Raw genomic sequence first — 24469 nt, forward strand, 5'->3', positions numbered from 1 at the left:
CATCTAATTCCTTACCCCCACCCCCCCAAAGTATCAGATTTCATTACCCATGTTACCCTTCAACCACCTTATTTACCTACCACCACACTTGCGACTCCCACCACACAAGTCACCATCAAAACGCCATCACCACCACCACCATCTTCAAAACCACCAGCACAGCCACCCCACATAAACCACCACCGCCACAACCACCATGACGCCACCACCACCATCACCATTACCACCACCACCATAGCCACCGCCATCACCATGACGTCATCTCCACCACCACCACCAAAACCACCACCACAACCACCCCACTATCACCACCACCACAGCTAACCTACTGCCACCATCACTACCACCACAACGCCATCGCCACCACCACAGCCACCATATAAACAACCACCGCCACAACCACCATGACGGCACCACCGCCATCACCACCACCACAGCCAACCTACTGCCACCACCACCACCATCACCACCACCACAGCCAACCTACTGCCACCACCACCGCCACCACCACCATCACCACCTCCACAACCACCTCACCTAACCCACTACCCGCACACCAAAATAAACCACAACCCACCATAATTCATTTTGTTGATGTAACCAAACAACTAGTTAAGTTTTAGGTAATCCCTTACCTTTTCCCCTCTTACCCTTTCTTATTTCCTTTCCCTTTCTCTTTCTCTAACCAAACGCCCCCTTAGTCCTTTTTCACTTTTGTTTTTTAATTTTAATGGGCCAACTGTGTACTGTATTAATGAGTGGGAGAAAGAGGGTGACTTAATGCCACATTTGTACTATACTTCATCTCTGAATTAAGCAGCAGCTGATGATACATTGCTCTCATTTTCTAATGGCTGCAACACTCTTATTCCTCTCACTCACCTCACTTGCATAGTCTTCTTCTTCTTTTTCCTTATTTTTTGTGATTCTCTGGAATATTGGACACTCTTGCATTCTCAGGTTTGTGCTCTCTTCTCTCTTTCTCTCCTAACAAATCTTAGCATTTTGCTAACATATGTTATGTCTTTGCTAATATGCTACCGTCCCAATTATTTGTTTACCTTTGAGGCTTTGACTAAAATGCCCGTCACAAAGAATCCCCCCTACTACTAAGAGAATAAAAATTCTCTTAGTTTTCCCTCCAAAAAACATCTAGCTAAATAAGGTAATAAATAAAATTTTCTTTCATTACATTATTATCTTTTCAATGAATATATTTTTATAAATAAACTCTAATTTTTTAAAATAAATTCATAATTATGATGTTTTCATTAAAATAAAATAAAATTGATATTAAATTATAAAGTTAAGTTGCTAAATTTTTCAATAATGCAATAATTATTACTATAGAGAATAACTTTGACACATCCCCCCTACTACTAAGAGAATAATAATTCTCTTAGTTTTCCCTCCAAAAAACATCTAGTTAAATAAGGTAATAAATAAAATTTTCTTTTATTACATTATTATCTTTTCAATGAATATATTCTTATAAATAAACTCTAATTTTTTAAAATAAATTCATAATTATGATTTTTTCATTAAAATAAAATAAAATTGATATTAAATTATAAAGTTAAGTTGCTAAATTTTTCAATAATGCAATAATTATTACTATAGAGAATAACTTTGACACATGCTTACTATTAGCTTTGTGACAAAAAACATTCACTAAAAAAAATTCACAACTTAAATAATTTTTTTTATTAGTTTTTCATTTCAATTTTTTTATTTCATATCAAAATACAATGGAGTAAACTGATAAATATTAATGAGGTGCAAATTTTAAAAGTATAAATCCTCCTATATACTAAGAGAATACAACTTCTCTAAAGTTTTCCCTCCAAAGTGCTCAAAGTTATATATGGAAACAAATTAGATTTTCATTTGTTAAACTAATTTTCCATTTAAAATAATCTATACATAAAAACTGTATCTCCTATTATTAATTTCATCACGAAAAAAGTTTTTTGTAAAAAATTTGATGTAATTAAAATATTTGCATAAAAAACACAATTCATGGAATTATTTAATTCTTTTGATTAGTTTTAATATTAGTTATCATTTATAAAAATTCGCGAGATATAAATCTAAAATCTATAACTAATACACTAAAAATTAAAAGGCTTATATTTACCGCGCATTTGCGCGGGATCTACACTAGTAAAAAAGTTAAACAAATGACCGGTATTATTTAGAGTAACTGTCCAGATCTTATCATTTTTCTTGGTTATGGTTACAATTATCAAGTATTTGGGTTTGTTTATTTTATGTTTACTAGCCTTAAACCCGTGCAAATTGCACGGGGTATGTTGTTTCTGTGAATTCTATGCAAAATTTGTTCGTGGGCTCAGAATTAACAGCTGAGTTTGCCAAATTGCTGGTCATTAAGTGCAGGGTTTCGTTGTTTAGTGCTTAGGATGTTCAAGGAAGTGCCTTAGAAACTTTTCCCTGAAAACTTTACAATTTTTTATTTTTATTCTTTTGTGGATGCCACACAAAGTTAGTAAGTTGGGTCACACATTATGCATCGAGGATTTTACCTGATACTGAAGCCCAAGCTTGCTAGTAGAACTATGAAAATGTGATAAATAGATGGGTCATGATCCCGTTCCGTATACATTGCGTTGTATAACTGGAAATAAAAGTCAATTAGTTTAGTCGGTAAGTTATTAAGGAAGAAATAGCTTCTGCTTGTACAACTAGGCCTTCTCTAGAGTATAGACAATTGAGATAATAAGGCCATTTTGTTAAAATGTACTTATGTGGTTTGTCACTTTGCTCCCTGCTCCCAACTTATTATGGGCCAAACTTTCTGCATTTAAACAGACTTCTACACGGGAGACAGTTTCTACTCTTTCTAGTACTCTATACTGGTGACTCCATATCCCCTCTCCCTCGCTAGTTGTTGCTTACAACTACACCTACAACTAGACCTGACAAATGGGTCAATTGGGTTGGATCGAGTCGGGCCAATTCTTGTTTGCAAGAATTTTGGACCAAGACGGGTCGAGTCGGGCCATTTCGGGTGTGGTGTTATCTAACTTCTTTGGGGATAACGACCACTATATATTCAATAATAAGCGTTTGGGTCCGGGCAATTCGGGAGCGCGAATCAGGTTCAAGTCGGTTTTGCCGGGTCTACTTACAATGGCCTGTAGAAGGGTTGAGCTAGGAGGGCTAGTAGTCTAATAGGAGCAACCCCCTTGGACTTTGAGTAAATACTTGGTAGTCAACAATTTTGGTATATTTCTATGTACTAGTTGTTGTATCGCGCGCGGTGCGCGCGATACCCCAAGATATTGTGACTCGTTTAGTTTAATAATGCGCGTAAAGAAAGATGAATATTGATAAGTTGGGTCTAAATCCTAGTTGTTACACCGCAAGTTTCGCGCGCGATACCCAAGATATTGTTACTCGTTTAGTATTGATTCATGCATAGATAGAGTGCAGTTGTTTTGTATGTATGTTTGTGAAAGGAGACAATAGCGACAAATCAAAACACAGTAGTGATCATATTTAAAATTAATATTCAATGAAGAGTTTTCAAACACACGAATTATAAATGTTGAGTCTGACTCTCTCCAACTCATCCAAATGCTTCAATCGGGTAATTTAGCTAACGAGATATATTAATAGCTGGTAGTTTTGAGTTCAGTAGCTATTCTTTTGTTCAGAGAAGAGAAACGAGGCAACCCATTGTATGGCTCACTACATGCCTATTGACTACTTCACTCGTGTTGGGTAGATATGTGCCTGGAGATGTTAGCAGATATTGTTTTTTCCGATTTCCATGTCGGACTACACTCAAAATTAAAAAAATCCCCTTTTCTTTCACTAAAAAAAAACAATTCACCTAGATCTCCTATCACCAAAATACTCTCGGGCAATAATATGAAATTTCACAAGTGCATTCAATTTAACAGCCTGGTGCATGAAAATAGTGGTGCATGAAAATGTTGATGTATCACAGTGTGTTGTAGTCTTTTAGAACGATTTCCATAACTGAGTAAATCTACTCTTGAGTATAAAAGTGAAATACACGACACAAGAAATAAGAAAATTCTCTAAAATTTAAAGCAGACCTTTCCATAACTGAGTAATCTACTCTTTGAGTACAAAGTGAAATACACGACAGAAGAAATACGAAAATTCTCTAAAACTTAAAGCAGACATCCATATAGCATGTGAGCTCTTCGGTTCTTCTGGACCAACCAACCAGAGCTTGCCAGCTTTATGAAGCAAGGCGAAAAAGGCCATAAACCGGACGCTCATCATATGTACAACAATGGGAGATATCTTCAAACCAAGGGAATCGTCCTTATAAAATTGGAGCATGAAGCACCCTCCAACTCACCTACACCCGCTGTCCTCTGGCGAAGACTTGCAGAAGCAGCTACACTTCCTTTTGGTGGAGTAGTGCTGAAATCAAAACTGAATCCGACATTCACTTTGAGCAATGCTGAAATCAAAACTGGATCCGAGATTTGGCATCTTACTTGGTAGTAAAAGAAACAGAGTCGGATACGAAACTGCGGATACACAGAAGAGATACATTAAGTAAAACATTTCTCCTACAACATGATACATCAAATGTCTAAAGCTAACTGAATTATGGTGCTGTCACCCATGCTTCATTATCTCAAGTCAAACAAAAAACATAGGCAATAAAGAGAGAAAAATCATGCTTCCTCCTCCTCCTCCTCAAGCTACAAACAACACTGACTTTATGAAGAGAAGTCTATCCTTTGTTTTTCAGTAAACCCTCGGGAAAATATTCTCTCTAAAACAAAGGGTTTAAGGAGGGAAGGGAGAGGGAAAGGGAGTTGTTTCCCACCTCCCGCCATCAAAACAAAGGGTCAAACAATAGCTCAAAAAAAAATCTCACGTGGACAAGTCCCAAAAACAGGCAAACAACCCACTGAGGAACACCATTTAAAAGATTTCAAAATTCGACAAGTCCCAAAAACAGGCAAACAACCCACTGAGGAACACCATTTAAAAGATTTCAAAATTCGTAACCGACAAGACGCCTTTTTTATTTTCACTCAAAGCATCACATCCACCCTTTATCAAATCAAAAGAAGAACCAAAATCAGAGAAATGGCCAAAAGTTATCTGTATTCACCTAAAAGTAAGAAAATGTTGAACTGAGCTGATTGATCTCTACCCTACATAACTACTAAAACATGATGACATAGTTAATATGGTTGAGAGTCTTGAAAATCAAACACAATACACTGCACTAAACTAAAGCAATGGACTCCATTCAACAGTTGACGCTCTATCTACACAAGCGCGCGCGCACACACACAAAAATGTAACAACCTCAAAAACAAACAAATGGGCTAAATTACATCATTTTCGACACTTAATCATCAATATTCAAAACATACATTACCATCACCAAAAAAAAAAAAATCCAATCCCCAAACAACGCAAACAACTCCCACAAGCAAATATCTCCTGACTCCTATATCTCCCTAATACCCAAATCATTTTCGACACGATAAATACTACTCCGTACTTCATAATATTTTGATTTGATTTACAATTCGACTAAGTGAATGATATGACAGCTATGCTACAAAAAGAGACATTACCTCTGCAAGGTGAAGATTGAAAGCAGATTTGACAAAAATAATTATCAAAACGCGATTTTAAAATGCAGCTAAAATCTTGCACAACACGAACCCCCTAATCCAAATTCGAAATTACAGTCAAATAAAGCAAACGTAGACAAGATGCAATAGACTAACAAATCAAATAGGGAGAATCAAAAGAGGTCAGCCTTCAAAGTGATGCAATGATAGATTTCGTGGGCTGAATTAAGCGATTTTTGAAGAGAGGTGCAAATTAATCAGCTATTATCTAAATCATGGCTAAAAAAAGGGCCACAAAATAAAACAAATCAATCCCCGGGTGAAGATCCTGCTGAATATAACCATAGAAGGCGGTTTTATGAGCAAAGAGTAAACAACAATAAAAGCATAAATAATGACGAAGGCCTTGGTCTTCAGATGTCAAGCACCCAGATAACCTAACGAAGGAATCGAAAATCAAAGTAAACTGAAAGCTATAATGCACATATCAAATTAGCAGTGCAATAAAGTTGCAAGAAACGTTGACTAATCGAAACATTAATCAAATGAACATTGATCAATCAGAGCCTAAACTGGATCATTAATCATCAACAAATGAACACTCAAAAGGTGACACATGGAGAAAGTAATTAATTACACACCTCGGTATATCCCGACGAAGATCGTTGACCGACTTATGAGTAGGGGTTAATCTGAAATAATAACAAACATCAATTAGCACAGAAAATCAAAACCACCCATTAAACCAAAAAACATCAACACGATAACTTCACATTAAACGCCAAAAATAAAAAATGGAGAAAGTCACAAGCAGGCTATAGCTAAGATCTGGCATAAAATAAAGGAAAAAGGCGGTATTCTGAACTTTGATTGGACCGAAATAATTATCGATATATAACTATACTGAGCAAAATGGATAGGGAGTTAAAGATAAAGGGATAAGTGAGAAGAACATAGAGCAAGTATCGTGGTATCAATTAATGGCAAATTAGGTTTGCAAAAGCATGGAGGTGATCTAGAGAAGTTAAACAAAACCCAAGATCATACAATAAACCCATCAAAATCAATACTTACCAACAAGATAAATAAACCCAAAGATCAAACAACAAACCCATAAATTAAAATAAGAAACATGGGTGGTAAAAAAAATACCTTCTGATTACTTGCGCGAGTTTTTTTGGTGATATCAGGTTTTCTATTCATATTTTTTTCTGGAAAGTTTTCAGGGAAAAGGTGTGGTTAAGAGTTTAGGAAAGAAAAAAAAAAAGGAGGAGAAATGTGTGGTTGTGGACTTGTGGCCTGTGGGGAGAGACGAGAATAAAAGTAAGAGAAAAAGGATAAGCTTCGGATGGGTCATAAAACGACTAAAATTATTGGGCTACTTCCTTAAATCTACGCATGTCCAGTCCATTAGTTTAAGCCTGCCGCAAAGTCAAGCAAAGTCAAGCAAAAAAGCACTATTCATTAGGAATAGTAACATGCCTTACTCATATTTTAGTAAGGTGTATAGATGTATAGATTATTGCTTTTATACTACTTGCGCTTTCGGCCTCCAACACGCCAACCTTAATTTTTTGGCCCCAAACTTAATTTTCTGTCTCCGCCACAGGTATGTCAAAACCGAGTGGAAAACGGCCATGGTTTCTTTTCTTTGCCATTTATATCTTGTCACAACTTGTTCAATATTCTTTTTGCTTCACAAACTGAAGAAGTCAGCTGAAATTGTTTTATAATGACTGATTTGATCTCTCTTTTTCTTATTCGTCCACCTCATTTTCCACTAATTTTTCCATCTACCCTCCCCAATCTATAACCACATTTAGACCATCCCCAAGCAGAAGGTCACCTTAATCGGGTCACCAAAATTTTTCCTCTTAATCGCACCTTATTAATCTTGACCCACTTTCACCCTCCCAAGCAGAAGGTCACGACCTGGGTCACCAACATAATTATTTTTCCACTTTCCAACATTTCCAATCATTTACCACATTCACTACCCCACCAAAACCTCTCTCTTACTTTTACAATTATTATTTAATAACATACAACAATTAAGTTATTCTTTTCATTTTTAAAATAAATTCTACTCAAATATGTTAAGTAAATTAAATTTATAGTGTGCATTAAAAAAAATTATTGGCAATAAATAAACTTTATTGAAAACATGAGTCAACATATAAAAAAACCGCATACATAATTCAAAAAAAAAAACACGATATTAAAAAACATCAAATACTACGAAATAAAAAAATGCATTCTAAACTAATTCAAGTTACGAAAGTTTTGCCAAATATGCTCACCATAAATTTAAAAAACATCAAATACTACAATTTCTTTACAAAAAAAAAAAAAAAAGAAAAAAAAACAAAAAAAAAACAAACGTACACCAAATATCAGAAATCATGTCTATCCAGTATCCACACATTCATATCATCATTCATCCCACCAACTATCTACCCATCCACATTCATCCCACACACTCTAAACCCAAAAAAAAAACCCAAAAATCTCATTCATATCGTCATTCATTGCTATATCATTCATAAATTGCTATATCATTCATAAATTTGGGTTTTATTTCGATTTGGGTTTGATTTCGATTGGTTTTCTGATTGGAGATTTCATCGAGTTCATTCATCCCGATTTCTGATATGCAGGTAAATTCTTGTTAAATCGTTTTCATTCATCGATTTCATTCATCCCGCTTTCTGATTTATTTTCTGATTCATAATTAATAATCGAAATATTGTGGGAATTTTGTTGGAATTTTGTTAAATCGCTGGAAATCTCGTTGGAATTTAATCGTTGGAATTTTCTTGTTACATTTACATAGTTGTTGCGAGATTGATGATTAATGATTAATAATTAGACTTATATTGTTGCGAGATTGATGCGAGATCAATAAATCGACTTACATTGTTGCGAGATTGATGCGAGATCAATAAAGAAGTTGGCGAAAAGAAAAGCAAGGAAGAAAGGCAACGGCTGATGCATGCGTGAAAAATGAGAGAAAGTTGCACTTTTTTTTTGTACTTTTTTTATTTTTTTGATTTTTAATGTTGTAAACCAATAGAAAGACGCCACGTGTAAGGTCACCAACTTCTAACAATTTCTCTACTCAGGGTCATGGGTTGCCCCTGAGTTATTCAAGGTCACCAAAATCGTGTTGTTAATCCTAGTTTAAGGAGTCATTAGCGTGACCCGACAAGGTCACGACCCAGTCGGTGACCTTGCTTGGTGTTGGAAATATAGTATCACTATAGGGGCGAAGATATAATTAGAGAATATTTGTTGTTGTGTCGTGGTATGGAGGCCACTGAATGAGAAACGAAATCGCCCCGACTACGGTACAAATCGATATAGGCGTCGTCCCCCAAGGTCATACAACACTCCTAAAAGTTGTGTACTCAACCATTAGGAGTTGGAACTCATATGGTATGCTCAAAATTATCATAGAGAAGTAGTAGAGATATATGGAAGATGTATATTTCTCAAATGACTACACTTCTCTATTTATAGTGGTAGAAATGGACATCATAACCACAAAGTTAATGGCATAACCACTACCCATAAACATGGGTCAAACATGATGTTAGTGGCTATAAACATGCAAGTAGTGGAGAGAGTGTAGAGATTCTCTTACGAGGCAATGGAAGGCTTCTCTACAATGTAATCTATCTAGACGACATTGCTAGCCTTTGCATTACTTCCAACAATCCCCCACTAATGCAAATGATAGACAAAATTCTGAGCATATTAATAAGGATTGATACTTAAGCATTAATATCTTTCGATTTGAATTAACACATAGTGAAATGGAACAATTCTTTCATCACCTAGAGAGTGAACGAATCTTGAACTCCTAGACTCCGGGGTAAATTCCAAACACATATCTCACCTTAAGTTCCAGACGAGTTCCGCGATACAATTCAACAAATTTATGGCCAAATGAACCTTGGGATTCTCACGAGTGCTCTAGAGAGATAGCCTAATCTCTCATAGAAGGAGGCCAATCCTTCACACCCACGTAGGTGATTCCAACAAGTCTATCTCCATATAAACCACTCAAGCATGAGCTATAGAATCATTAAGAGCTCTAAGGCTCAACCTCTCAACATAGCGGTGAATCCATCAAATCCTTCTCAATAAGACCACCCAAATAGGGATATAGATTCATTAAAAGCTCTAAGGCTCAACCTTTCAACATTGCGGTGAATCCATCAAGTCCTTCTCAATAGGACCACCCAAATAAAGGGATATAGATTCATTAAGAGAAATATCTCAACCTCTATCATTACGGTGATCTCATCAAGTCCGTCTCACAAGGACCACCCAATTTTGGGCTATAAGACCATTAAGAGCTATATGCTCAACCTTCCAAAATAGTGTACATGTCATAGGAATGGGATGTGTACACAAGTATGAGTTATCTATGGCTTCGTTAGACCACCCTTGCATAGCAAGTTCCGGTATCCACCACAAATTCCTCAACTAATAGGCTTTTGCCCATTCCCCTCGACAATTCTAGGACATTTTTCTTTCTTAGTCCATTAGCTTAAATATGCTTCACTCAAATTTCACAAAGATAATAATTTGTGAGCATATTATTCTCAAACAACTATCTCAAATCTCAAATCTGCATAAAATGTGTAAATCTGCAAGTCATTATACACATTATTTTTGCATTATTAAGTTGATGCTAGCATTATGCTAAAGATAAACATTAGGCAAAACTACATGCCCCCACAATTAAGTAGTAGTTAATAATAGCTTCACAATCACCTTGCATCTTACCCTGCAAGATTATGAGCAATATAATATGCTTACACAATAGACAAGGTTATAATAGTCTTCTCAATAGACTTAAAACAAGATCACCATTAAAGGTGGAAATGTATAGTACTCACCATAAATCTCACCTTGTCGATCGTCATTACCTTTTTGTCGATCCAATATCTTTCTAGATATTCAACATAGTGCAATTCTTAATATTGCGCCTTAGGCACTTCACTAAATGTGAATGATAACTTTGGTAATGAATACACAAACAAAATGTACTTAGCTGCATAAGCTACATTGAAACAACTATAATTATACATATTAGACTTCTCACAATAGTCAAAACATGTTTTCTAATAACTCATTAGCATCATTGTTCTAATTAAATATAGAGCTCCACTCTCATGTCGTTTAAATGAACAAATAATCTTCTTTATTATTTTCTCTTTCTAATAAATTGACATAGAATAAAGCATACACGTAGTATTTGTGATTTTGCACCCAAAATCATATTATTTACTAAAAGCTCTATATACATCATCATTCTTATATTAGAAAACAACGAATCTCGATGATTGTTTCACTTATATTTACTCTTTGCAAATCCACAATATTTTACAAAAAGAATTTTACACCTTACTCATATAATAACAATCACCAGAATCTCATATAATGTGGTATAAGCTAAGTGACGTAACCAACAAAATACACTACAATATTTTAGTCAGTTAATCATGTATAAAACATACACTCGTCATTTTCTATGTACCCCCACAATCAAAATATTTCTTAGATACATACTCCACATAGCTGAAATATCAAATCTAAACATGATGAATAATTTTATCAAATAATAAATTGAACGTCTTCCCCCACATGTTGTCACGCCACAAATTAGTGACAAACATAATCGTTCAAACAAAATATGCACATTATTCATTCATTAATCATCTCAACTTTTAGATATCATATAATTGTACACGACAATTTATAATCTCCATAATCTACTTTTATGAAGGTTTAACAAATAATCATTTCCAATTTTTGTCACACATGTCCAAGATATTATATCAATTTAAAACAAAATATTTAGCCCCCACATTTGGTTCATAACTCAAATATCAATTTTAATTCATCTCATAATCAAAACTAAAATAAGAAAAAACAATCCAAATGTGTGAAATATTTTGCTTGATAAACATATACACATAACAATATCTTGGTCACTCAATCATTCTAGCTACTTTGTCATTCAAAATCTTGGAACAATTTCATTCACATAATCTCGAAATCAATTATTAAAAATAATTTTACCACGATTATAGACATGTCTTACCAAATAAAGTAGTAGCTTAAACATATGAATGATTAAGGCATATATAATTTGACCAAACCTTCATATTTTACATCAAAAATATTTGTAAAGCAAATTCACGGGAACATACCTTAATCACAAGAATGAATTGAGCAATAAAATTATAGATAATACCATTCTTTTATGAATCTCCATAAACTTTCCAGCACACTACCATGACATTGCTGCCTATTTTAAGGAAGCTAAATGACAAAATCTGCTCCCGGCTTCAACTACAAAGTTGTAGCCCTTCTTCTTAGCTTTCCAACGCCATATTACACGCCTCAAACAAAGGTCTAGAGACCAAGTTATGGCCAAAATACCGACGTGCTGTCTCACTCCATACGGGCTGAATCTTCTAGACGAACATAAATATTTTCTCCAATCAAATGATTCTCAATGACGAGAATACAACAACAATAATAGTGACAAGATTTCGTTTCTCAATTGTTGGAAATATAGTATCACTATAGGGGCGAAGATATAATTAGAGAATATTTGTTGTTGTGTCGTGGTATGGAGGCCACTGAATGAGAAACGAAATCGCCCCGACTACGGTACAAATCGATATAGGCGTCGTCCCCCAAGGTCACACAACACTCCTAAAAGTTGTGTACTCAACCATTAGGAGTTGGAACTCATATGGTATGCTCAAAATTATCATAGAGAAGTAGTAGAGATATATGGAAGATGTATATTTCTCAAATGACTACACTTCTCTATTTATAGTGGTAGAAATGGACATCATAACCACAAAGTTAATGGCATAACCACTACCCATAAACATGGGTCAAACATGATGTTAGTGGCTATAAACATGCAAGTAGTGGAGAGAGTGTAGAGATTCTCTTACGAGGCAATGGAAGGCTTCTCTACAATGTAATCTATCTAGACGACATTGCTAGCCTTTGCATTACTTCCAACACTTGGGGATGGTCTTATGCAACAATGGGGTTCCTTATTTACCTATAAAAAATTGGGAACCTCCCCCAAAGAAACATAATTTACCCTTGCTTTTTTTTGGGAACCCTCCCTATTAATGGTGGAGCCTCAAATTATGGGGAGGTTGGTGCATTAGTGAGGTTCCCCATATGAGGAGAAAAAGTGCATATGGGGAGGTAGTTCTACACCTTTGCGGATGCTCTTAATAACCCTCCCCTTTTATGAAAGGGCACGAGATTTAAGGGAGGGGAGTATTATATGGTAAAGTATTGTAGTGGGGTATGAGATTGGAGAGAGGGTAGGTATTGTGTGATTAAAATAAGTATTGTTGTGGGGTAAGGTGATTAAAATAAGATAAAGTATGAGTATTGTGTGGTATTGTTGTGGGGTGAGGTGATTAAAATAAGTATAAAAGTTTGCCAAATAAGGAAATAGGGAGAGTATTGTGAATAGATGAAAAAGGAAATATGGAGAGTTATTTAGAATAGGAGGGAGTATATGTTTGGTACGTGGTTAACTTATGTCTTCTGGTTTTTAATAAGAAATTCTGGAAGTTAGTTCTTGGAATAAATGCCTGTATTCTTGCAACGAAAGTGTACTGTCAAGCTCAAGGGCCATGTCCTGAATTTGTCTAGACATGGCATGTTGCCTTTACTTTATTTATATCACAAAATCTCATTTGTGACGGCGCGTATCCGTCACTTTGGAGTGACGGATACCATTTTCCCTCACAAATGACCCAAATAGAGGAGAGAGGGAAGCACATGGGGTTCCCCCACCTTGTCCCCCCTATCCGTTTTGTGAGTGGCATTATCCATCACTTGCTCCGACCCGTCTTCAGCAAGACTAATTATATTTATATATACTTTATTTTTGTTGCCAAATTATTGAGGTGATTGATATGCAGGAATATATTCCTGGAAACAACAGTGGACATCTGGTTTTGAAAATTTAAAATTTAGCCATGCTAATAACAATATAAACTTAAATTATACTCCGTACAAATGAGTTCAACGCCCATGAACGATTGCAATTTTTGCGAAGCTCAAGTATGTGGTACCGAATACCTCTGTTGTAACCAATACATGTGATTACACCAAGAACTTTGTTGGTTGGACGGCTGGCGCTTCTCCCATCTGCATCTCTTGTCGAAAACCACTTAATCCAAACCCCAACCATACAGCCCCTAATCAATTCTTCCGTTTCCCGATTACCTCCAACCATACATCCCCTTAATTTGTCCTAAAAATTGATTAGGGACACATCGTTTAACCTTTTATTTTTGTTCTTTGTAATTGAATTTTTGGTCAAACCTCCTTATCCTTACCGTGATGAATACCGCTGTCCTTTTTTTCTCTTTCTCAAAAACCAAATATCCTCCATAATAGACAAGATATAGAAAATCATATATTCTTTTAGGTCGGATGTTTTACTTGCATTCGTAATCTACATCTTACTTAAATCCCATTTTTTTTTGCTTTTAGCCCTTGAAATGTTTGTGTTAAAAGTTTATTAGTTTTAAGTTTTAACTAGAAAGCCCGTGATGAGAAACTTCGCCTACATTGTATGAGTTAACGGTGATAAGTAACATAAAATATCTGAGGTCGCCTTTTTATTTGTATGGCTTTAAACTCATTCCCATAATCCCATGCATGGGTATTTTTGTTTTTTTACTAAAGGTTGTATACACATCTTGATTTTGTGTATTATAAGCTTTGTTGTCAATTATTAAATAACGTTTGGTTGATTTAATCAGGAGGCCAATGAAGAGAAACTTTTTGCCTACATTGTTTGACTCAAAGATGATAAGGAATAGAATCAATAGATTTTACCGAGGCCTTCTTTATGTTTACGTCAAAAGTGGGTTCGTTTTCAAATGTCCACGTCTAAACGATCGCTATACTCGTTCTTGATTTTTGGTTGCATTTCATTTTTGGAAAACATTTTCTTGACTACAAATTGGGTTGTGGCTACACAAGTTTCGTGCATAATATTTTCTACTTAACTTTGACTGAGGCCTTCTTGATGTGTGTGCCATGTGTGCTCATTTGCAACAGTTCTTCCCTAGTGATGGGTTAATGGTTTGGTATTGATTCTCTGCTTTTTGTGTGAAATATTTACTGCAGAGAATTCGGATCTGCTCTGAACTTGTACAGTTTTGCAAGTTTTGTGTTCAATGTAGTTTTTCTCTGACAAATCATTACTACCAGGATTTAAAAGTTCATAAATTAATTTCGGTATTTTGTAGTTCGACAATAATCTTGATATTTTACGCTTGGTCAAACTTCGTTCTCTATGTTACATGATTCTCTATGTTTAAGAGGCCAATGATGACTAATCTTTTGTCTACATTGTATGATTAACGATGATATGGAACAATATTATCTCGAGGCTGCTTGAAATGTTTATCACGATGGGATCACTTTGAATATACTTTGCCGAGAGACAAATTATGTTATCAAACCTGTTCAAACGCCTTCATGATAATTGAGCATGTAATATGCATTATTAGTACCAACTTCGTTTGTGGGTTGTTCGATTCTTGAACAACTCTATTTATTAGGTAACTTCAAACAGAAAACCTAGTATATATCGTGGAAATTTCATTATTAAGGTTGAGTTCATTTTTTCCAGTTATTGGTTCTTGTATCCTCTGAAGTATCTGTTTAATATTGATAATTTGCACCAAAAAAAATTGATAATTTGCTATTATGAGTAATCGAGTAGTTTTTTTTTCTCGCAACAAAGTGGTTCGGGACGTTACGTGGCTCCAATCAAAACTGGTTTTGTTGCTCGTGTTGGACGAAGGAGCGCGCTTGAGGTCTTTGGTTTGCTCTTGGCGGTATTACACGAGAAACACTTGCAAGCATCCTCAGCTCGTCTTGTTATGATGAATAAATCCTTGTTTTGTGTATCTTGTATCGATGTATAAATGGTGATTTGGGACTGTTTTCCTTTTACAAATCTTGATTAGTTTGTGGTTTGGTATGGATGTTAAATACTTAATACAAGTACTCTTTGGTTCTAGATTATCACCGCTTGGTGCGATTTTCATCATAGATTTCCTTTCAGTTTATAGGGTTCAATCAACCCCTTTTAACTTGTCATTTACAGAAGGTTTTGCCAATATAATGTTATCAACTCGACCCCTTTGGTTTTAACTTAACCAGAGATCTTGGTTTTAAGTCTTCAGAAAAATTTAGTGTTAAAAATTCATGAGAGTTTTTCATCTTGTTTCAATTTGACTCGAAAAAAGGTCGTTGACTCGCGGTTTGGGAGCAAATTTTTACACTTGGTTGCTTGCGTATCCTAGTGTTGAGATGTGTAGCTAGACCTGTCAAAATTTGACCCAACCCGTAAAACCGACTCAACCCGTTTTTTTTTCAGGGACAGTTCGAACCCGAAATAAAGCGTTATTGTAACAAACCTTAATTTTATCTAATCAGGAACTAAAAATTGTAATAAACAACATTTTTTTTAAAAATCTATTCACAAATTACTCCTAGTTTTGCATTTATGATTTAAAGTCGCCCGCGAATTGAGGTTATTACGATTTACGAGCAAATTTTTAATTGATATTATCCCGTTTTTAGTGAGATTAGGCCACGACAATCCATAGAACATGATTGAACTGAGATTTGATAGAACGTAATTGATCATTAATCATAATGCTTAAAAAATGTCTCGTGATAAGGGAAACTTCATTAGAATAGTCGGGAACAAAAAAATTGTCCCTTGTGAAAGAAAAATCCTGAATCCGCCATTGAGCATTATATATATATATATATATATATAGAGGCGGGATCTCGTGAGTTGGGGTCTTATGGTGAGTTGTGAGTTGGGGAAATCAAGGGCTGAGATTAAAAGAAATCAAGGGCTGAGATTAAAAGATAAATTAGAAAAAAAAAAAAAGGAAAAATCGAAAAATACAAAAGCGCTGAAACATGAAAACAGAAACCTCATTCTAACGATATTCTCTCTCTCTCTACATCTCTCTACAAATCAAAAACAGAGAAAACTCAAAAATCAGAACGCCGACTATAGAAAATTCATAAAAAAACCTAATAAAATTACACAAAATCGTTGATTTTTAGCTGCAATCGAATTACAGGTAATGTAAATTCGTTGATTTTTAGTATATTCAATCGTATTTTCGGAATTAATGTAAAAAACCTAATTAATGTAAAAATCGTTGATTTTTAGTGTAAATTCGTTGATTTTAATTGAATTCAATACTTGATTTTACTGTTTTCAGGTATAAAAGATGGACAACGAGCTCAATAACAATGTTAGCGAAGAAATCACCTCGACAGTGAATATGGAAACAGGTAATACTGCTATTGATTCTTATCTCTTCATCCGCCGTTGTTTATAAATAAATTATTGATTTCTACGTGTTTCTCAAATTTGTTATTCGATATTATTGTCTTTATCGGCTTGTATTAGAGTAGAAAAAGAGAACTCGTTATTCGATATTAATGTACTATTATTAGCTTGAGTGTTTATAAATCAATTATTGATTTCTATGTGTTTCTCAAATTTATTATTCGATATTATTGTATGTTATCGGCTTGTATTAGAGTAGAAAAAGAGAACTGTTATTCTGATATTAATGTACTATTATTAGCCTGAGTGTTTATAAATCAATTATTGATTTCTATGTGTTTCTCAAATTGTTATTCCGATATTATTATCAGATTTGTCTGCTTGTATTACATGTAGAAAAAGAGAATTTATTCGATATTAATGTACTATTATTGTAACCGTATGCGAAACATGATTATATTATTCGATTGTTATTGTGATATTATTGTAATATTATTGTGCTATTATTGTGCATAACATGAAAATATATGCCTTGCAAAAAGAGTAACATAATAAATACAAATTATCTCGTATGTAATAAAGTAGAATCGAGAGTACCGTTATTCGATATTACCGTACTATTATTGTAAAAAAGTAGAGAAACATGTTGATATTATTGTACTGTTATTCTGATATTATGCTACTATTGTTGTGATATTATTGTGCTGTAGCGTGAAAATATACGGCTGATAAGAGAGTAGCATAAGATAAACACATTTAGTGTTATTGATTGTCGTCTGTTTCACACCTGCTGTTATCATACTGTTATTGTCACATTACTGCAATGTTGATCTCTCCCCCGTGCTACTGTTATTGTGATGTTATTGTGATTTTGTTATCCAATAACTGTACTCATTATATTAATTTACTGTCGCAGATCTTTCTACTGTGTCTATTGTTGAAGACAATGCAGTCTTACCTATTGGGGATTCTTCTAATAACAATATATAAACCAGCCCAACCTGTTCAGACGAAGAAAACGATGAGTTTGTTTCAACTCTTCATTACAAAGAAAGACACCCGGGGACCGAGCGAAAGGGTAAGGACTGTTGAGAGTGATTTTACGCCTAAACGTGGCATGTTCTTTCTTACCTTGGAGGATGCAGTACAGTTCTGTGGACAGCGGGGGCCACGGGGGCGGAGTCGCCACCAATTTTTATGGGAAATTGGAACCGTTCGAATACCTCGTGTCATGTCAAGACACAAAGTAGAGACATGAACACTAAGCAATCGTTACCCTTAGCATTCTATGTCTAGAATGACTCTCGTGGATGCCAATGAACACGGGTGTTCACAGATATCTGGAGTAAGGGGTGAGGGTACGTATTAGGAAGCTCTTTTGATCGAACACCTAATCCCGCCCGCCTCGATAGCGGCCTCTACTAATGATTAGGGAAGTTATTCGTACTTGATATATCGTCGGCTATATGCATGCAATGCAACATCCATTAGATTAATCCTAGCATGTGAAGAATTAACTAAGTCGGTGAAACACGTAATTAGCATACAATTGGGTCGAAGTGGGATTTAAGTTCAATTACATGTGAAAACATACAAGCAATAAAAGAAATACAATAATTATAAATTACAATAATGAAAATTACAATAATTACAATGGATTAGGCGATTTATGTCGAAAATACCTTTAAAACGGATAATTTGATAAAAGGATAAAGGAATAAATAACGAACAAAACAGAAGGTGATAATACGATTAATAGTTAGTTATACGTATGCTAATTAAACTAGGTCAAGGCAGGAACGGAGTTCAGGGACAGAACTCAGCCAGGAACAGGCGCAGCAGAGCTGCGTCCTTTGGAATAGGCGCAGCAGACACTGCGTCTATTCCTTGGCTCAGTTCTGGCTGTGAAGCCGTAATTGCAAGTCGTTAATGTCGATTGGTGAATTTAATGAATTGATTGATGATATTTACTCGGATGAAAGTGATTAGCAGGTTATTTAACATATGAATGAGTCGTGAAAACAGTAAAACATGGATGAGACGGAATTGAACGAATTAACATAAGATGGAATAATGACAGAAGTGAAAAATATTAATGAGTCAAACAAATTAATTCAATTAATTAGGTTAGATACGATGGTTTGATGACGAATATGCAACGAACATGTGAATAAGCAGATGTAAACTATATCAAAGACGAATTCCAGAAACCCAATATTGACGAATTGAATCTCTACAACCTGGAATTGAATTTAATGACGAAAACCCGCAAATATTGGTTTATTAGGGATTTAAGTCGGATTTATGATGATTAAAACATATTAATGATGATGATGAAGATATACGTATGAATTATATACTATTATGGCGAAGAATAAACAAACAAACGAAACAATCAAAAGGATTTTGGAACGAATAACAGAGGACGAACGAAGAAGAAAGGAAGCGAGAATGAACTGCGGCCTCACGAAGAGGCGCAGCAGAACTGCGCTCCTTTCAAGAGGCGCGGCGATTCTTTGCGTCCTTTCTCGACGGTTATCTACTGGAAATCCGTAAAAAAAGGTTTTAAAGCATGGTTTTAGAAATCGGTTTTAATGATATTTTCGACATAAACCTTACAATTGATGATACAAAAAGGTAAATACAATAAATAAAAGAGAGATTTACACCCTCAGACTTACATGTTGACGAAACGAGAAGGACTAAGATATCGATTAGTGATGCTCGACGCGAATGCAAAGAAAGTGCCCTCGTAAGAGGAAAACGATTAAGTTAATTAAGTTGATTGATGTGGAGTTGGTCAAATTGGTCGGTCATGCAACGGGGAGGCTGGTACTCAGAAGGATCCGAGCTTACGTGGTCGAAAGTTCAAGCACGTAGGCGCCAGTAAGTAAGAACAAAGTCTAGAATGCAAAGGGAGAAGAGAAGGGCGGACACTCGCGTGAGAAATATGAGGAGCGAAGGCTCCTATTTATACTAATCACGTGAAAGAATTAGGGTTTCGGATACTCTTTGGAAGTGAATCTCGGAAAGATATGAAAAAGATACGAAAAACACGCGAGAAAGGGCACGGGAAGAGGCGCGCAGCCACTGCGTCTCTTGGAAGAGGCGCAGCACTGCTGCGTCTATTCCCGGAGGTTTCCTCTGCTTTGAAGAAAGATTTCCGCGTTTGAGTTATGGTAGGACGGAAATAATTCGATCTTCCTTAATATTTTATATGAATATTACGGGATTTTATTTGCCAAAAGATAAAATTTGTGAAATATGGAATAGAAATATCTGGAACATTCCAGAACATTCCGACTCGGGATTTAACGGTTATCAGAAAATGGAGACGGTTTTAGGCCCGGCTCCGAATGTACTCTAATTATCACAAAACGACCGTATCGGGACGTAGATGACAACTAAGAGGTAGACATTAATATTTGAGCAATCACTTGACGATAATCTTACGAACTGTCACAAATCGTTCCGCGTATCAAACATGCGGCCCAATCATCACCGGGTGGTTTGCGGGAGGTGCAGAAATGAGGTATCTACAGAGCCCCCACTTTGACTGAGGCTTGGACAAGGCGAAAGTCAAAGTATAGCCATCAGGTCAATCGAAGATTACAACCTGACGACTATGGCGACGCGAGGCTGTTCAAGGGGTCTGAATCAAGGACCTGTCGTCGGGAACATTTTAGAGTCTGTCGACTATCGGGGAGGGTCGTTTAAAATCCATTAGACTACGTAAGGAGGCTCGCCAGCCATAAGAAGAGACCATACCTGAGACTTCTTCTCTAGATGCTTCCGGAGTTGCGTAGGAGCTAAGGTTAAGACCTAAAGGATATATAAAGATTGTGCTAAGGTGTGGGACCCTAAAGGAAAGCATTGACGGGAAGGAGGTCAAATGGTAAGTTCGACTAAGGATAGCAAAGGTTCGGGTATAAGAACTCTATTGGTTTGGGAACTTGAAGGCTTATGAATCTAAAAGGAGTGTGATCCTATAGTTGAAAAGTCCTAACTTCGGGTTTACGAACCTAAGAAAGAAGGCTTTGGGTTTGGGAACTTCTGGAGAACGACACCCTGTCGAACTCCGCGGGGAAACGAGAAATATTGAGAGTAGCAGGACACGGCTGAGAACTACTGAGAGAAAACTGCTTCGGGTAGTCTTCGGGAAAATATTGCAAGTAGCAGGACACGACTGAGAACTGCTGGAGGGAAGGATATGCCTGGGTAGATGTTAATCCTCACGTCTTGAGAGAGACAGTACGTCCGCTTACTCTCGCTGGAGACATCGTGGGGGATTATTCTTCTTGTCATGAGAGGGAAAGTATATCCGCTTACTCTCGCTTGAGACATAATGAACGTGTGTCGAATTCTTGTGAATAAGTAGATGCTCGTTGCGACAAGCAAAAACGGGTCTTGGAAGGAATAAACGACTGCTTTCTTGGGTGGGAAATGCGAGCCGGAACGAAAGAAAATCGTCGAACGGACCAAAAGAGTAAAATAGCATCGGGGAAGAGGCGCACCAAAGATGGGCCCATAAATAACGAACTTATAACGAATTTTTGAAAATCCGTATGGAGGGAACAAAAAAGAAGAGGCGCAGCAAGAGCTGCGTCTCTTGGAAGAGGCGCAGCGCCTGCTGCGTCTATTCCCCAATTTGGCTTTCCTACGTAAAAACGCGAAAATCAGAGGGATTGTATTCATTTGCATTCGAAACACAAATCACTCATTTCTCTCTCAAATCTTCACCATTTCCGCCAAGGTTTGATTCAAAAGCTTGCTTTAAATATGACTAATTGAGGTATATATCTCAATCTTGCATTAATCTTCTACATTTGTTGAATTTTGAGCCGCAAAATCTAGGGTTTTCGACCCTTTTTGATCGAAAATTTGGGGCTTTTCCCCCAAACGAATTTGCTTTGTCAAATTGACATTAGAAATGGATAGTAGGTAATGTTAGGAACATAACCATGTATTTGTCTCGAATTTTTGTCGAGTTTTGAGCCTTTGAGTGAAATTTGAGACGGTTTTACAGCTAAACCGTAAATTGCTTCGAAAATAGTCCTAGGATTGCCCATTTGCGGTGAAATTTGATATTTGGGATCCCTGGGTGATGGGTAAACTTTCTATAATCTTGGAATTTTGGTTTGTGACAACTTTTTCAGGACACTTTTCTAGGGCATAATCGTCGTTATAGCGAAATGCTGCCGAAATTTCGACTTGAACCCAGAACTAGGCTTCGAATTAGGCTTGACTTGACCCAATTTATCACATGAGTGATCGGGTTGATGGGAATATGGCCAAGGATGGCAAGGAAAGGGCGATTTCAGGGCTTTGAAAGCTCGAAAACTCCTTAACAAAGGCTCGTCGTCATGTGACGCGGCCTGAATTTGCTTTAACGTTGCAGGTGATGAGGCTTCTACTTCTGGGAGAGCTCCCATGGAGATAGACGCCGCTACTGTTGAGGAGGCTTTAGAGCAGGCCTTCACCGCGGGTGATGGGCCGCCGAGTTTCACGAGGAGGAGGCCGTCGAGGAGGAGGAGATCCCGAGACGGACCAACGTCAGCGAGGAGGTCGTCGGTGAGGGGAGCTCCTGCGTGGGCTGAGACCTGGGAGAGTAGGCACCTCGTGTGGGCTGCAGAGGGTCACCTGTCCTACAGGACGGTGAAGAGTTTGGTAAATAGGAATTCACTACTCACTACTCGTCCTCTTTCATTCTTCCGTCCAAATTTCTTTCAAATTTCATTCAAAACTAAAGATAGTTTTTATTTCAAATCATAATAGGAGGCCGGGAACATCAGGTCGTTCTCGGGTTACACGACGGCGATGGAGCACTACGAGCGGCTGTCGGCGGAGGAGAGGGCCATGATCGAGCGTGGAGCGTTCGGTCCTTTGGTACAGGTCTGGAGGGATATCGTGAAGAGGAAGTTGCGGGCTAACCTCAGCCTGGTCCGCGCTTTCTTGGACCGATTCTGGGATCGACTTCCACGTTTCACCTGCCTTTCGGTGAGGTGGGAGTCACTTTGGAGGATTACGGCATGATTTCTGGTCTGCCGTGCGGGACCGAGGAGGTGGTGTGGCCAGAGACCGCCATGAGAGTGGACTCGGCCGAGGCGAGGAGATTGATCGGCTGGAACTTGTCGCCGAAGGCTGCTGCAGTGCCGGGTTTGGTACCCAGTTCTTACATTCGAGACTACTTTGCGGGGAAGACCGCGGCACTGGTGACGATTGACGGGAGAGAGACGGCTCCTCCTCCTTGTACAGCTGAGCAGAGGGCTCGTCTGTGGCTTTGGTGGTTCCTGTCTTCGATTTACCTCGGAGACAAGGGCGAGAGGCTGTCGAAGAAGCTTCTTCCCTTTCTTTCTGACCTGAATTCCCTAGGGCGTTGGGACTGGGTCACTGCTGGTTTGCGGTCCTCATCCGCTTCATGAGGGCCATGGTTCGTCCGGAGTTGATGGAGAAGGGGACTTCTCCAGGTGCTGTCGGACCTGGACTACTGTTGGAGGTATGAATCTTCCTTTAGACCAAAGTAAATTCCTTCCCTTATCAAATCACGAAAGATCGTCATTGATTATTTTGCTTTATAGGCGTGGGTGTACTCCTACTTCCCGAGTCTCGCGCCCAAGAGGACGGAGCCGTGGAGAGGGCCTATCCGTGGTGAGGGATTGGGTGATGTGCCGGACGAAGAGCAAGCGTTCTTCTCACAACGTCTACCGGCGGGACGTGAACGCTCTTCAGCTGAGCAGCGTGAGCATCTCATTCGTATTCATTCATACTTCTTATACTTTGCCTTTAATTGATCATAGGAATGACCTCTGTTTTATTTTGTCATAGTGGGTGCCCCGACCTTGGGCGGAGTACGTTGGAGCGCCTCCTTTCGTGGCTGAGGTCCTTCGACCTAGGAGCCCGAGTCGACTGCTGTTGAGGACGTCGATGGGTCCTGTGTGGTACTTGGGCGAGCGTTTGGCTCGTCAGTGCTCTCGGGACGCGTTGAAGGTTCCCGTCGATCCTCCCGGGACGATGTTTAGGGAGCCTTCGAGGCCGAGAGGGAGGCGGACTTGGCTGGTGCCAGTGGTGACGACCTTCTTCTTCCTGGCGAGGACTACTCGGCGTTCCTTTACGGGAGGTTGGCGTACTGGCCAGTAGTGGTGAGTATCTTCACTTTGATTTTGATATTTTTGAGAATGATGAAAGATCATCGATTAGTGAGAATCATTTGACTTTGCAGGAGGTTGAGGCGGCGGGCATCGAGCCCCCAGAGTACCCTGAGACCCTTGAGTACACTGACGCGTCCGGGAGGACGACGATCTCCGAGCTGCGTGACTTTGACGTAGCCGTGACGGATGCTGGCCTAGACGACTGGCAGCATCTGATTCGGAGGGTGAGTCTCTAACTTGTATAACTTTCGTGTAGGAACACATTTGATTGAGTTTGTTCAATTTGCTGAGAATTTCCTTTGAGAATGCAGGTTGCG

At 37.6% G+C, this 24469-nt stretch overlaps 1 long non-coding RNA gene and 1 other non-coding gene across 2 annotated transcripts; one reads left to right on the plus strand and one right to left on the minus strand.

Moving 5' to 3' along the window:
* Positions 1-3936: 3936 nt before the first annotated feature.
* Positions 3937-6896, minus strand: LOC141658734 (uncharacterized). Its single transcript, XR_012549383.1, has 3 exons — positions 6756-6896; positions 6245-6295; positions 3937-4532 (listed from the first exon to the last, which is right to left on the minus strand). It is a non-coding gene; the product is annotated as an uncharacterized LOC141658734 (long non-coding RNA).
* A 7537-nt stretch (positions 6897-14433) lies between these two features.
* On the plus strand, positions 14434-14520 carry LOC141589005 (small nucleolar RNA SNORD34). The gene has a single exon (XR_012519966.1). It is a non-coding gene; the product is annotated as a small nucleolar RNA SNORD34 (small nucleolar RNA).
* Positions 14521-24469: the final 9949 nt, after the last annotated feature.

Source organism: Silene latifolia, chromosome 6 (assembly GCF_048544455.1).
Source record: "Silene latifolia isolate original U9 population chromosome 6, ASM4854445v1, whole genome shotgun sequence".
Classification (NCBI taxonomy): domain Eukaryota; kingdom Viridiplantae; phylum Streptophyta; class Magnoliopsida; order Caryophyllales; family Caryophyllaceae; genus Silene; species Silene latifolia.